The sequence below is a fragment of the Erpetoichthys calabaricus genome, chromosome 11 (assembly GCF_900747795.2).
Source record: "Erpetoichthys calabaricus chromosome 11, fErpCal1.3, whole genome shotgun sequence".
Classification (NCBI taxonomy): Eukaryota; Metazoa; Chordata; class Cladistia; order Polypteriformes; family Polypteridae; genus Erpetoichthys; species Erpetoichthys calabaricus.
Genome location: NC_041404.2, coordinates 82,908,791 through 82,926,040, shown reverse-complemented (window position 1 = coordinate 82,926,040; position 17,250 = coordinate 82,908,791). Strand labels below are relative to the sequence as shown.

At 35.9% G+C, this 17,250-nt stretch overlaps 1 protein-coding gene across 8 annotated transcripts in view; it reads right to left on the bottom strand.

Moving 5' to 3' along the window:
* The window catches only part of cxxc5a (CXXC finger protein 5a), a 296,926-nt gene that overhangs the window by 165,257 nt on the left and 114,419 nt on the right, over positions 1-17,250 (bottom strand). The window lies entirely within an intron of this gene.

Genomic DNA, 17,250 nt, shown 5'->3' with positions numbered 1-17,250 from the left:
ACACTCAAAACTTCTAATTCCAAGAATGAAGGAGAGCTGAACAAAACGAGCAGGATAGTTAATGTCTCAGCACTAGACACCACTATTCATGTTCTTAAATAGGCTGCAGTCAACCACGACTACAGTGTTGTGGGTCTCATCTCTCTTTGGCTCAATATATACTGTAAAACTTACATTTTAGTCAGGCTTCCGTCCCAGCTAGGTCTTAAATTTATCACCTATGTCTATTTTGTTAATTTTTAGTTAACATTGTTGATCATTTAATAGCTATATGTATTTATATATCTTTTTTGGGTGCCATGTATTTTGTGGGTGGACCGCCAAGAGGCAGGGCCACCTACCCATCACTGTAAAGAGACTGCCTGAAAACCCACAGTTCCTTGTGGTTTACTGAATGCGCTGGCATTGGTGTGTTTTTATTGGAATTATTCCTTGCTTTTGTAAGTTTACTGGATTTTTGATCTTACACTCTGTTTTTGACTTTACCTTCTGGATTTGTGTATTGGGGCTTGTTTGTCTTGGATTGCCGTTGCCTTTTCATGCACCCCTTGCTGTTCCTTTTGTGCTCTGCAGAGTTCACTGTTTTCGGAGCATTTTTTGTTTTAATAAATCTTTTATTTATAAAGTTTCTACATTCATCCTTTTTGTGACTACCCAGGGTTTTACAGTTTCCCCCACCTAGTGGGCATTACTGAGTCATTTTTGGAATGTATTGTGCTTAGAAACTCTTAGGTTCACGATATAAAATATAAAAGGTGTAAAAAACTAAATTAACATAAATGGAGGACAAAAAGATAACAAAAAATAATTAGCAAAAAAGAAAATACTAAATAAAAAACATGTCAACACCAAAAGAAATTACACATAAATATATTAAAAACCATAAAACACAACATAATGAAGAGACAGATATATGAAACAAGCTATAATACATCAAATAGTTAACTTTTTTGGATGTAACATTCATGTCCCCTGTTCATGCAGACATCAGGGAAGGTGTAAACTCCAAACAGATAGCAACCAGGCTAGAATTCAAACAGTGTGTGAGTATGCTCTGCAATTATAATGACTCGCAGGAGACAGTAAAAGGGATGATAATAACTGAGAGATGCTCGTTGTTAAATAAAAATAGAAACAAGCCAAGGTCAGAACTGAAAATCAAGCCTTCTTTCATCAGTACCACAAAAACTAATTGAAATCAAAAATCAGAGAGAGGAGCAAAAATTTGTTAACCGGGATGTCAACAGCAAAAGACCATTTTAATAACCCAGAAATGCCTGGGTCAACTGTTGCTGTTCTGATGTTAGAAGCGTTGCACACTCTGAGGGATTATGGGTATGTCACTAATGGTATGAAGGATGATAGAGGTCCAAAAATGGCTGTGCCCAAATGAAAACAAAGATGGCATTGCAGCAATATGTTAAAAAATTGGTCACAAAACCCTACATACGTATACATCAAGTATAGATTAGATTAGATTAAACTTTACTTTAATTCCATGGGGAAATTCACATGAATACAGCAGCAGAAGCATAAAAGATAATGATACAGACTCACAGGACAGATAATAAGGCCAATCAATCGATAAGTAAATAAATAACTAAAAATAAACTTAACAAGTACATTGGGTGGAAGGACTGAATTGCCTGATAGCAGTGGGCAGAAAAGACCCCCACATGACCTCTTAGCACACCGTTGTGTAATGAGCCCAACTAATCATAACAAAGATGGACTGATGCCCCAAACCAGTGATGATGCCAATTCCAGTCTCCTTTAACCCTAACAGTCTACCTACAGTATACTCTAGTTACAATGCTCATGTTACTGATTTTGTATATCTGAAATGGGCATTTACTTATTAAGCTTGTTCTTACAAAATGAAAATTCCAACATAAATGTTAGACTGATTGAGTAGTCTCTGAAAAAAACGCTATAATGTATCATTCTTGATGAAATAGCAACTACTTTGGAAAATGAAAGCAATCAGTGAAGTTCTTTTCAGATGAATCAGAATATTTGTAACCCCCCAGCCAAGTGCGGATAAAAATCAGAATTACAACAGATCTTATTTGTCTTTTTCCAATTCAACAATTCACATTCTCTGGTCAGAGACATTTACAAAAATTATTTAACAGAACATCAAAAATAAGATGGGCTATGAATTATAATTTATGACAGGTCAGGAGCAAGCCAAAAAATATGACACAACCATAACAGTTTACCCAACAAACTCCAAATGGTTGCCTTCCATTATCCTGTTTTAATATGGTGTAGAACACTTGTTAGTAATTTTATTTCACAGCTACTGTGTTCAGTTCCCAGCTAGGTCACTGTCTATGTGAAGTTTACATGCTCTCTTTGTGTCTATGTGAGTTTTGTTTTTTTGTTTTTTGTAGTACTCTGAATCCCTTCCACATTCCAAGGACACACATATTTGATTTTTTTGAAAACTTTGAATTGTACTGTATACTATGGTTGAATGATTTGCTAGAGTTAGGTCCTGTCTGTGCAGGCTCTGGCTCCCTGTGATTCTAGAATGGATAAAGTGGGTCCAAGAAATTCCAGCAGACACAATTATTACTCTGTTTTTCCTTGCAGCTGTCAATTTGGAGGGTTGATATTGATGGCAAAACTAGGCATGGTAAGGAATAGTGACCTTCTTCACTGTGCTAATCACTGTATTGCTCCAGCAATGCTCTCTTGACAGAAAAAAAAGATATAACTAGTAGTCTTCATAGACTGCAGAAGAGTTAGTGTCACAGTGTTCAATGAGCTGAATACATGAACAGTGCTTACAAGCCAATTTTGCAACTCACTAGATTAGTAGATCATTATGGAATTGCTAAAAACTGTGAAATGTCATTGTTTTTCTGTTTACCGATTGTGCTGGGATAGTTTGTTTAAACATTTAACTAGATCACTATGTTTTTTTTGGTTTGACTATTGCCTATGCCATTACATAAGGAGAGGACGTAATATACTGTACATTCTTCTTTTGTTACTGCATGATAAAAAATTATTCCTGTGAGAGATAAATCATATAATAACATACTGATTGATGTTATTCAGTTAATTTGTTCAACTTATGTACAGATGAAATGCTATTATGAAAGTGGATGGCAATTACTGTTAATATCTGAAGCAGCAGACCATGCACTTAACACAGCGTTTCTTATAATTATGTATTTTTTATCATACTCAGCCACTTACAACAAACATCTGCACACCGTCTGGTTAACAACACTTTACATCTCATTGACATTTCACTCAATCAGAAAGGCCAATTTCAAGTTTACCACCCTAAATAATCACATATTTTTGTTTCTTTTTAAGAAAAGTAAATAAGGTATATTTTGTATTGTAAGAGTTTAAAAAAATAAAAAATGCATTTTAAGGAAAACTTATGTCTCCATGTGGGCCAACAGGGCATTTTAGTAAGTAGCACTGCCCTGTAAATTAAAATGTTATGTCTGTGTGCACACAGATTTCCTTCAGGAAAATCAAAGGTATAATTTTAGGCTGATGGCCCTACTAAACCGGTCCAAAGTAACAAACTGTGAGTGCTAAGGATGTCTTGCTCTTTGTGACATCCTATCAATGCTTGTTTCCTGCTTTGTAGCAGTTAATCCAGGCATGGGCTTTGTCTCCCTGGAATTCTGTACTGGAAAATATGGTTTTCGGAAAAAGGAAGTCTTTGGTCTAGATATATACTAACTATCTCAGATCAGCTATTTATGCACAGAAGCATTTCTTTGAGATGTTGTTGTCTCCAATTTCCTGCCCAGCTTCTCAGAAAATCTCTTGTTACAAACAAACTCCTATCTACAGTACCTTAATAAAAGGATAAGTGTCAGTGTGTGTCAGTCCGGTTGCTAGATCTCTGCCATTTCAATAGATGGCACATCACAAACATTTTCCGTAATAAAAAGCATTGCATTTGTCATTGGAATAGATGGCGCCTCACAAACATTTATACTTCTTTTAACACAATTCCCATATCAAATGACATATAAAAGAGACATATGCATTTCATGGTGCATTGCAAACACTAATGCTGAAGTCTACAATGATTATTTAGATTTCATCCCGTCTAGCTAGTAATACAATAAGCTGAATGATGGAATCCTGCTCATTTTCTGAATAACTACTAAGGTTGCAAGTAGCACAAAACTGAAGGCTGTCATCTGTTGCACTAATTTACAGACAGCCATAATGTTCTACCAGAGGCCCTAACATTTAAGGTCCACTTCATGCACCCCAGCTTTGATGCTGTGAGCGTTGATAATGCCTGCTTTCCTTTCCTTGATGAGGAGGCATGGAGCCAACAAAGAACATCTCTTCCGCCTGTGCGCATCCAGCTTTTTCCAGTGCTGCTGTAGCAATAATTTATGTAGTCAATGTAGTATAATCTCAAAATAGAAGTGAAGCAGATTAACAAATGAGGCACACTTAATTAACTTGTCTTTGCCAATCCCAGCAAAGTGGTCAGCAAAGTGTAATCAACTGAGATCTTTTAATTCAAGGTGTTAATACACGCCAAAATAAAAAGTTAATTTTCCGTCAGCCTTCATTGATTTTTCATTATTCACATCAACTATTATTTGAATAGCAACTATTAAAACACAAGTGTATTAACCGAGTAAATTTGAAATCTATAATTTGTCAGCAATAATATGCTGAGGGCAATATTTAATACAAGTACATGCGTTTTGCTCTGAATGGAGAGTTATTCTTCCTATGAATAGTAATGCTGATGTCCAGTCTCAGCAGCATCAACAAACCACCTCCTCCTTCCTCTGTCATCAAAGCAAATGCTGGCCATTTCTCAGCAGGCACTACCTAGATAAAAAGGAGTTGTCATTTCATGTTTCACTTTGACTTCGCTGCCGGTTTCCATTAGTGTATTTGCTAGTTTTTTCACGCTGTACCGTGCAAACGGGTTACTGTATAAAAGATCTGTTGCAAACACATTGATGTTCTTGTACAAAATCAATCACCTTTCTGGAACCCTTATAACGGTAAAGTGGTAACAGCAAGACATATAACGAAGATTGCTATATATAAGTACATTCATTAAACTTTTTTTCTTACTACAAACTGTTTAAGGAAATACAAGCCTAAGTCACAAGGATTTCTCTGTTAAGGATTTGTGCTGGATACATTCACAAAAAAAATAAATAAAACAAAACGAAGTGGTAATTTTACATTTTAATTAACTTTTTCTTAAGATTCACAAATATTACAGAATCCCAACAACAACAACATTTATTTATATAGCATGTTTTCATACAAATGATGTAGCTCAAAGTGCTTTACAAGATGAAGAAAGAAAAAAGAAAAATATAAAAATAACATTAGGCTATACTAAGTAACCAAGAATATGTTCTGATGGCCAGAAGGCTGGAGGAAAAAAAACAAAATCTGCAGGGGTTCCATGACCATGAGACTGTCCAGCCCCCACTGGACATTCTACCTAACATAAATAATCTCAATCAGTCCTCATAGTTTTCAGGCTTCACGTGGAAGAATTAGATGATGATGGTCATGTGGACATCTGGCCTTCAATCCATCAACGTAGGGACTGAATGGTGCCTTGATCAGGTGGTGGTGGTGGCGCAGATCGCCACCACAGAAAACAAGAAAAGGAATAGCAGAGAAAGGAGGCCAGTTGGTTAAACCATAAATAACCTGGTCCATCTATCCAGCCAGCCATCCATCTATCTATCTTTCTAACCCACTTATTCAGAGCAGGGTCCACATATCCATTTTCTCAGCCCATTAACTTCTATTGCAGGATCATGTTGTGCTATGGTGTCTACTTGCAGCAATGTCTCTGAGGCAGGAACCATTCATAGACAGGCAACCAGTAAAGCTTGTGGTACACTGATGCTTATAACTGCACTCAAAATGAAGCAGTTATGAGTCGCTTACCTGGCAATTAGGCAGACCTAATAATTTAGGTTAACTTTTTTGAGCCACTACTCCACTCCTTGAGAGTTAAGCATACTTGACATTTTCACACTACCATCTGTCTTATATATAAATTAATTGTCTGCTGGTGTCGCCTCTGGGCAGATGCTTGGTGTTTGGATAAGTTGTCTAAAGAAATAAGATATTCCTCTTCTGATTTTAATTAAGTCTGCTTTAGCGTTTTAGTTTTATGCTTCAAGTGAACAGCAACACTATTGTCTCCCCATATTATGAAATTGGTCACTGCTCTTGCACTAGTATTATGTACACAGAATGTCTCCATGATGCAATATTATCTGATGCTTGGGTCTTGATATGATAATACTGTGATTTTTTTATGTTTCAAAATATTAAGTATTGTGATTCTATTTTATGGTATATTACATTTTATTATTCCTTTCTATTTGAATTAAGTTAAAGAGGAAATCAGAAGGGCAAAGAAATCTGTTAGTTACACATAATAAGAAACACTTCTGACTCAATAAACCTCTTAAGATACAGTAGATTTCAAATAACTCTGCAGCTTCCATAGCAAGACTGGGAATGATACATTGCAAACAGATTGGTGTGTCATCTGAGCTAATCCTTGTCATGTGAGCTCTTTGTTTACAGTAATGCTGTGAACCAATAACTGAGGTTAGAATGTTCACATTCAAATATTGTTATTGCGTTATTTTCACAATAGATTATTAAACTTTCATGCACTAACTAATGGGGTTAACATTATTCCATTCTCAAATATTAACAAAAATATTCCTGCCGATTAATCATGGAAAAACAAGCATGGGGACATAAGAAGTTTGGCAAATTGCAGGAGCCCATTCAGTTGAATATGTTTTTTTGGTTAGCTAATATCTAAGTTGTACCAGTATCCCATTCAAAAGCTGTCAAGATTTCCACTTTAAATGCATGACTCGGTGGTTTGTTCCAGAGTCAGATGACTCTTTGTGCAAAAAAGTTCTTTCTGACTTCTTTATTAAATGCACTTCCATCATCCTGTGATGCCTAACATCTCCTTATTTTTTTTTTTTGCTTGGTGCTTTGTTTTGGATGAACTTTGGCCAATCAATACTGGAACAAACATAGTGTCTGCAGGAGCATGCACATTTGACAATAAATTTCAGCTCAGATTTCTTCCGTGCATTCTCATTGATTATATCAGTTTGGGAATGCTAAATTCAGCGTATACCAACCTTTAAGTGCTCCTGTCAACTGGTGTTACAGAGGCAGTTTACAGTGTGTTAGAGACCTTGATTTTAATGTGAAAATGCTTGCAAACTGCATATTTCATATTGATCTCTTTCTTCTTTGTAATTCTTCTTGATTTCTGAATTCCTTTCTCACCGTTTTCCATTCCTATTCTTACACCGCCGTATGCTACGGCGGGCGTCGGCTAGTACAGTATAGAAAACACAAGAAATTAAAGAAAAAATCAGAATACTTGTCTTCAATGTGTTGATGATATAGTGTATTGTATTTTTCACACACCTCTTAAGTCACCCGATTCTTTCTGAACCACTTATGTTTGCCCAGAGCACAAAGTCTACTTATCAAAACACATCCCAACTATTTCTGAGCTACATAAAGCTGATTAATAAAAGTACTTTTCAACAGTTGATCACTTCAGTCCAAAGTCAACATGCTATACCATCTTTGTGTCTTGAAATTCAGTCACCTATATAATACAACATTAGTATATTAACAAGTTTTCTTCCATTTACTCAGCAGATTATTGAAATATCTCCAGCAAGATATGAAATGTTTTTTTTAAATACTTTTTCCAAATGTGTTTATCACTTCCTGGAACACAGGAAAAGGAGGGCCAGAGCCATTTGTGCATATGCCGTACATATTAGGCTGGCTCTAGCCTTACCTTTACTGTATCCTTTCTGAGACTCTTCACAAAGGTTGTCTCCAAAACCAGAAATGACAGATTTGCTATATTCTAATTAATGACGACATGTATCTGATTTACACCAAACAATATACTATATTGGCCAATGGACCCTTTCTAGCCTTCATTATCAACATCCTACAACCAATCTTTGCTGTGAAGCATCAAAAGGTCACTTGTTTATGACTGAACATTATATAAAATACGTATGACGTTGTCATTCAATCGCATCTCAATCATGCAACTTTCCTCGCTACACAAAAATAATCACCCTCTACTCATGCACGAGCTGCTGGTGGAACAGTGAATAAAACACTGTTTCTTGTTTTCTGGTTTATTATAATAATTTATAGATAATATGCCTACTGGGTCATCTGGGTGCCACTTCAACCTCACTGCAAATATGATAATGGAGTCTTTAGATAAACAAACCCGCTCTGCTACTTTATATATCACTACTAAATACATCAACATTTGCAGGGATAGCTTTGTTACATCATAGATGCCAGGCCTAGACATGCACTTAGTTCAAAAATATTTGTAACTAGTGGAATGTTTTGTTCAGGAACTGAGCCATGCTAAAGTTTTTGTTTTCCTCTTCTCTGCTTCCAACCAAACATTTACCATGCTCGCTATATGCATGTGTGTATACTTACATGTACCAGTGACAATAATGAAAAAGATAAATGTAAGGCTGATGGTTTTGCATCCTGTGGTTTAGTGTTATGAGAAAATGCAATAATGTGTAATGCGCTATACACAAAACACTTACTGTTAATGGTAATTATTTGGCATGTCTGGGAACACCTACTAAATCAGTCCAAGAGCAAGGCTATTTCTGAAAAGAGATCTAAGTTTTCTTGATTATCTTTTTACCTGAGCATGTGAATAAATTTAGCATAGTCACTGGCAGTACCTTCAAGAAGCAATTTTCTTTGTGACATTTTTTTGTTAGCTGTATGCTCTACAGCTCCGGTTATATAAAGCTAAAGAAATGGAACTGATGCTCAGTTTTGGTTTTTAGAATCTAAGTTAATACAAATGCAAACTGGCTGAAAAATAACTGAAAAAGAAACCTTTCCTTGAGTTCTACTTCTGGATATGGTGTCAACATGGTTTAGCATTTATTTTTTTTTACTGCTAAGCACACCAACGGACAGGCATAACTTCCTCCTTTTTTGACACCATTTCTTTAACTTTTGTTCTGATTAACAATCATCTGGAGCACAGTCTAAATTTATGCTTTTAAATAAGTGTTCAAATAAAGCAGGGGTCCCCAACTCCAGTCCTGGTGGGCTGCAGTGGATGCAGGTTTTCATTCTAACCCTTTTCTTAATTAGTGACCTGTTTTTGCTCTTAATTAACGTCTCTTAAAGTAATCACGGTGTGTAACCGCCCAGGACAGGTCCTCAACAATTTGTTGCATGTATGCAATGAATTCTCAAAACGGCAGCAGCCCTAATGAAAACAAACTGATATTGCATTAATACAAAAATTCGACTCTATTAAACATTTAATTGTGTTTAAAATGTATATGAAAGGAAAATAATAATGTCAAAATAGTTTCCATGATTCAAGACCTCTAAAACAGTATTTCATTTGATCAGGATAAATTGATCTAGTTAAAAATAAATTTAAGAAGTTTGCTCGGATCACAACAGTTGGCATGCAATGTGAACAGCCCACTTTGTCTTATATATAAACGTCTACGCGTGGAAGTGTGCGTGTCTGTCCGACCCGGAAGTGAGAGGTGGAGTCGGGGTAAGGGCTCCGCCTCCAAGGAAACAGAAAACTTGCTTAGCTGCTAATAACACAAGTGGGGCCAGCACGTCAGCAAAACGAAACTTCAGAAGAAAGACAAAGTTGCTTAGCCACTAAAATCGGCAAACCGGTATCCCTTTTGCAAAAGCGACATTGGCAAAATGAATCCTCCTAGGAGAGAGATGCCCAGAGTAGTTCCTTTCAATTACCTGACATCTCTACATTTTAGTTTTTTTTTTCTGATGATTTCAATAGTTTCTAGGACCCCGGGCTTTTTACAGCATGGGCAGTACAAGCAAAATACAGTACAAGCAAAATAGCTAACAATTTGATATAACATAGGACAATATAACATGTTCTATGGCAAATAGTTTTCACTTCATTTTTAAGACATTTATCATTAACATTATTGTCATTAACAGTTCCCTGACTCTTATTCAACATAATCACATTTTAGACATGGCAAGGAGTAATTCCGGTTTAACAACTCAACTGTTGAAATTCCAGGTTAAACATCCAATTCCCACTAAGAATACTTTGATTTCCTGATATCAATGATTGGATTATAAATATTATGTGTGTAAATAAACTTCTTTTTTCATATCTAAACAATCATAATTTTCTCACTACAGATCTAAAATCAATTATCATAACTTCAGTTATTGTCAAAATAAACTCACTTTCAGTTGCATATATGTATGTTTTTTATACCAACAACATTCCTCACATTTAAGGTAGAAGACACTACCCTGTCCCCAATATAATTACTGTGCAAAAAATACTATTTCTAATGTGGGCAAATGGTGGATGCAGCTTGACTGGCCTTGTTATAATATATTTAAACAACACTAACTTAACATAATGTAGTTTATTTCAGTGCTCAGCAGGTGGCATTACTAACATTAACATGTTATTATGAATAGAAATTCAAACAGAACACTACTAGACAGAAAAAAAACAGAAAGCAATTTAAGCCATTCATTAAAGGAAGCTTCAGGTTAGTGTTTTTATTCTCTCTAAGTCAGCTAAATTCAGATACACAGAATTAATTATAACCCTCAAAAAAGTAAAAAGAGACGCAAAAAATGGTAGTATGACACTACTCAAATAACACATCCACACCAACTCCCTAAAACATACCCATTTCCATTTGCAAATTTGCTCAATATATCTTAATTTCTGACAATTACTTAAAGCATTACAAAATAAAATAAAACTGGTTATATGAATAGAAAAGCAGGCAAAACACAATCTTCACAGAATCCAACCCTCACATTGAACAAGTGCCACCAAACACAACTCTTGCTCCACAAAAAGAGAGACCAAAGGGTATACTGCGATACTCTCATCTCACCTTTCACAAAATATTACAGGTGTTCATTATAATGAGCTTTTTCTAAATCCTCAAAGCACTCAGATATAGGAATGACAAATTACCTTGAACCCCCTCAACTGTTCCGTGTTCATTTTAGTTCAATGAAGTCTGCAAACATTTTGCAAAATAACTTTCCAAAGAAATTACAGAACAAAATGGATTTAATAAAAAGGGTTCATAACTGGGGCGGCACGGTGGCGCAGTGGGTAGCGCTGCTGCCTCGCAGTTGGGAGACCTGGGGACCCGGGTTCGCTTCCCGGGTCCTCCCTGTGTGGAGTTTGCATGTTCTCCCCGTGTCTGCGTGGAATTCCTCCGGGCGCTCCGGTTTCCTCCCACAGTCCAAAGACGTGCAGGTTAGGTGGATTGGCGATTCTAAATTGGCCCTAGTGTGTGGTGGGTGTGTTTGTGTGTGTCCTGCGGTGGGTTGGCACCCTGCCCAGGATTGGTTCCCTGCCTTGTGCCCTGTGTTGGCTGGGATTGGCTCCAGCAGACCCCCATGACCCTGTGTTCGGATTCAGCGGGTTGGAAAATGGATGGATGGATGGATGGGTTCATAACTGTTAACAAATACACAACAAGCAGCTAATATTCAAATAGGCAAGTAAAGATAACATTCTATTACATGCCAGTCTTGCTTTGTTACCTGAAGTTAGTGAATATATATATTACTAGATACAAGCTTGAAGCTACAAGACAAGTAATATCTTCATTATATTATCTGCTTCAAACCTGATGACAGTCAAAATGAATTAGTGGTATCAATATGCAAAAATAAATCACATCTAGTAAAGAAAAATATTTATCTAGTAAACCATTATTACAAGTTGAACCTGTTTTGCTGGTATGACAACTCAAAAGTTAACTGTTAATGCTGTATCCAAATTTTTTATACAAGAAGAATTATAGATTTCTTGGAATGTGCTGTAGAACCACAGGGGTCATTTCATATAATGAAAAGTGAGAGAGATGAGTAGGCTGTTTTGGCAAGATATGTCTTGCCATGATTTCTCACTCTTTTTTATAACCACTGAGAGAAGATAAGATGGTGTTCAAGGTGCTGGAGTGAAACCTAACTTGAAAAACCTTTACTTTAACAAGATGAACTGAACTCTTCATTTAATTCTGAACAAGTAAAGAAGCCTTTTGTTAATTAATAATATTCATCTATTAATTTTCTGTAACACTTTTATTCTATAGTAGTCAATGATGAAGAGAAGACAATCTTACCTCAGTTAACAACAAACATACTTTATAAGTGAAGAAAAAATAACAACTGTAACAACATTAATGCGTTACAAAACTGTGTTGCTGTATCATTCAAAGCAAGCTGTTTGATGCATTTACACTAAAATTATGAATAAAAGTTTACTGCAATGTACTGTACATGAAAGGCAATATTGGAGAGAGTTTACTATGAATAAAGGGTGCTATCCATAATAAAGTAAGTTCACTTCAATAGATGGAACAAGTGGTGCAAATCCTGGAGGTCAGAGAAGCCAAATAAGATGAATTATTCCGTCTAAAACTGAAGAATGCTCCAGGAAAATGACTAGAATAAAATAAAAATGTTATTAACCTTTTACATTATGGGTCTAATTATTCAGGAACTTGAAAAAGAGTTGATTTTTGCCAAAGATTATAAAATATTTCTTCACACTGACAACAGTAGTAGCAAACTTTAATCTCAACTTGATAATATGTTGGACAAACTAGTTGAAGAGGAGCAGCTGGTCCTGAACTATTACAGAGGTAGCAGATCTTCAAGTGAATCTCATGTCACTATTTCTCGGCTAGTTGTGTAGTGTGCTTTGCAAATTATATTAATTTTTTCTTATTTTCATTGATATTTGTTTTCAGTTTGTTTATTTGAATCCAACCACTTCTTAGTAAAAGGTCCATGTAAAGCAGGAAAAGTTCATTTAAGAAACACTGGGGGAAATGATAAATGATTAATACATATACAGTATGTCCATTCATCATAACTGGCATTCCTTTTAAGAAGTACTAAGTGATCTGGTGCAAACAGACATAATACGTTATCACATTGACTTCAATGAAAACCTTTAGCCTAATGGTTGCCTATACATGCATTAACTAACTGATTTCATTTACTACAAAAATTATACTTTCCCTCAGAATAATCAGCTCTGAATAATCATTATAAGAGTTCAGGAAGTAGTGAAGATACACCAGTATGCATTCAAGTAACTGAATATTAAAAGAAAAGGTTTTAATTCTTTTAAAAGTCATCCTCTTAAAATCGTCACAAGTATGTTTTGCTGGTTTTTTTTATTGTTCAGCTGGTGAAAAGGATCTACAGGTGTAGTTTTTGAAGAGAAGTTACTTATTGTTCTGAATATTTATGAGCTTGTTATTATAATTAGATTATATCTAGAATGGGAATTATGAGTAGTCTGCAATATGTTATAACCAGTAACGGTGAACTGCACGATAATGTGCGGTGAATACACTTGACTTGAGCATTCATAGTTTTCATACTCTTTCTCTGTCTGTTTAGCATTCGTTTGCTCAGAGGTTGATGCGCTTGCTGCTTCCTGAGCAGCTCTTCTTTTCTCCACCTTAGCAGCCCACTTCTTCTCTTCTTTCGTTGGCATTTTTTCACATTAAAACTGATGAAGTCAGTGTTTGTGTTACAATTACTTAGTGCGTTTTCCTTAATTTTTCACTTAAGCTGGCACTTAAGTCTTCAATTTGCCTCAAGAATGATTTAAGATATGAAGAGGTAGGGGAAGTGACAGCGAAGGTGGTAGGGATGAGAACGGCGCCTGTACGCAATGTACCGCACAGCTGCCCTGCTGCCCGCTGCTGAGAGTTGATTCTACAATAAAATAAAATGAGGAATAAAATTGGAGGTCATTCACCCTGAAAGCGGATAGTAGATGTCACATAGTATATTTGTACCAAATTTTAGGTCAATAGTTCAAACGGTTTGCAAGCTACAGGTGATTTAAAATCCAGGACAGAAAAACGGACAGCCATGGTAGCGTATTATATAAGAATTAGAATAAGATTATCAGGAAGTATAGTTCCACATATTGAAAGATGAATGCCATAATCACTACTATTACTGCACAATAAACAAGTTTTGCTGTCTGTTAACAAACTATAGATATATTGAAAAGAATATCATGTGGCTATATTGAAACTAGTCAAAATCCTTTTACAATATGAGAAATGTGATTATATGCATTTAAATGTAACTGAGATATATCAAAACAGAATAGAACACAGCATAGTTATGCCTTATTTCCTATGCCACTTGGACGACTGCCCATCAATCCTACCCGATAGTATAATTTTGTTTGTAATGTCATCTTCATTAGAATTTTCAACAGAACATATACCTGTACAGTATTTATGTTTTTACTTACTATTTGAACATCCATCCATACATCCATTTTCCAACCCGCTGAATCTGAACACAGGGTCACGGGGGTCTGCTGGAGCCAATCCCAGCCAACACAGGGCACAAGGCAGGAACCAATCCCAGGCAGGGTGCCAACCCACCGCAGGACACACACAAACACACCCACACACCAAGCACACACTAGGGCCAATTTAGAATTGCCAATCCACCTAACTTGCATGTCTTTGGACTCGGGGAGGAAACCGGAGCGCCTGGAGGAAACCCACGCAGACACGGGGAGAACATGCAAACTCCACGCAGGGAGGACCTGGGAAGCGAACCCAGGTCCCCAGATCTCCCAACTGTGAGGCAGCAGCGCTACCCACTGCGCCACCGTGCCGCCCCTATTTGAACATTCCCTTTCTAAAAGCCGGTGCTATGAGGCTTGCCAAAATGAAATAAAAATGGAAATAATATCAGGATTTACTATGTCCAAACTTAATTGACCTAATATTTAATTAATACATGAAGTGTAGGTAATGCTTTATTAAATTTATAGTATTGACATTAAACATGTTCAGTAAAACTAACTGAACTCTGCACGCTTTGTAGCAAAATAGCAATTGTGAACAAGACGTAGTTGACAGTTTAATATATTTGTGAGTAATAAAGTACTCAACATCATTTTAGTAGAAAACCGGTCTTTATCTGTGTATCACAAATTGCATTCAATGGAGCAGAACACAATTGTGAATTTTAATGTATGTTGTTGAATCACTGATATCACAAATCTCAAACAGCATGTTAACATTAAGTGTTTATATTAAACTGTACAGAACCTTAAATAATAATTTCAACATATTACATGCAAAAAATGACTGTAAAGCTGCATGTTTGGTACAAGCTCTTCCAGGATTTAACATTCTACAGGAAAAGGAAACCAGAAGAAGATCAATCTGGGGCAACTCAAAGCAGACTGGAGGCATATTTTGGACTAAGCTTGTAGTTATCCACTGATTATCTGTGTGATTTTTATTACCTCATAGCACATAGAACACTTCTGCTTGTCTGCTGCTCACAGTGTATTCTTCCTGTGATCGAATGGTAAATACTGACGTTCTTCTGCCATCTTTTTCCAAATATTCTAGACATCTACAATCAACATCCTAAAAGAATTTTCTTGATATAGCTGTAGCCTGTGTGACACATGAAGCGAACTTTAAATTAATTTGTACTGTATTTCATATGGAGGAGTCTAGTAGTACAGTGGTTAGCTTTTCTGTCTCTAAGCTTTTAAAAATGTTAGTCCAGGCACTCTCTGTGTTCTCTGCTTTTCCTGAAACATCAGAGAACAATAAATGTTAAATTAACTGGTGACCCCAAATTGGCTCTGTAAAAGTAAGCTTGTGCCCATACAGGAACGTGTCTTCAACAGACTGGCAGGACACTTCTGCCTTGGGCCCAATGCTGTTCGAATAAGCTCTGGTTCCCATTATTCTGAAATAGGTTAGACAATCAGGAGATATAAAACTGTACTTCATAGACTGTGTATTGTGTGTGGGAGCTCAGCTGAGTAAGCAAACAAAGTAGGATGTGACAATTATAATTATGTCAGAAATATTGTCTACACTGTAGTGTGCTGCGCTGGTAAAATCACTTCAAAAGAGTCCCACCAAATCAATAAGCTAATTAAAAGTGCAAGCTGAGTTATAGGGTGCACTCTGGACGCCCTGGTAATATAGTAGCGAAGGGGAGAATTAAAACAAAACTGAGTGCCATTTTGAACAATGCTACACATCCTCTCTATGACAGGCTTATACCGAGGACTTTCAGCTAATGAATTATTCAGCTGAAGTGTGTCAAGAAATGCTATGGTGGCTCCTTTATACCAACAGCAATACATTCGCATAATGCCTCATCAGAACTTTTTCTTTCTTTGAAATTTTCATGCTTTAAAGTCATTCTGATGTATGTTCAGACCAAAGTGTGTATATTTATTTATTTATTTTAAAGAGCTTCTGTAAAAAGCCAAATTTCCCCCTGGGCTCTATCATAACATCATAATTAATTTAGAACACAAGGAAAAATATTTTGGAAACTCAAGCATATGTAAATCTAGGAATTTTATTAATATTAACAAATATTGATGACAACATGTTCAATAAACTGTGAATGATTCACATTTGAACAACACAGTATTAGATTTTCATTATTAACTTTTAACAATAATACAGTAGAAACTGTAAGGTTAAGCTTGACAAAAAATAACAAAAGTCAGTAAAAAAGATCGTAATATAATTTAGAAAGACAGTTGCAGCTTTTACTTGACATAGCAGAAACAGTATTATCAAATCAAAAGCATCCTTAAGTTACAGATGTGAAAAATGTGAGCCTGTTATTTTACTTTACTAGGAGAAAAAGAAAAACAATGAAATTAGTTCAGATAAAATATGTCTTTTACTTACCCAAGTTGTTTGCAAGGTAAAAATATATTAAGATCTTTGGATGTCTAGACCATTAGTAACCTCTAAAAAAGCGTGGTGGTAGGTTAAGAATGAAAAGTAACAACTAGAAATTCCAAAAAAAATGTTGCTTTTCTGAAAAAAGAAAACTGAACTGCTAGAAGGTCGAGTTTGTACCAGAAATTACATATTGTTTTTGAGAGGATACCTACATTTACTGATGAAAAGAAATGACACTAAAAATAATTCCCAAGCTCAAAGATGACCACTGTTGACTCAGCAGAATCTTTAGGCAGAAGAGCTGACAAATGAGAAAAATGATTACTCCACAAATGCTAGACATTTTGTGCGCGCATCCCAAAACCAGCTCCATCAGCTGTAGCCATTTGAGCTAGACAATGAACATTTCAATGAACTAACG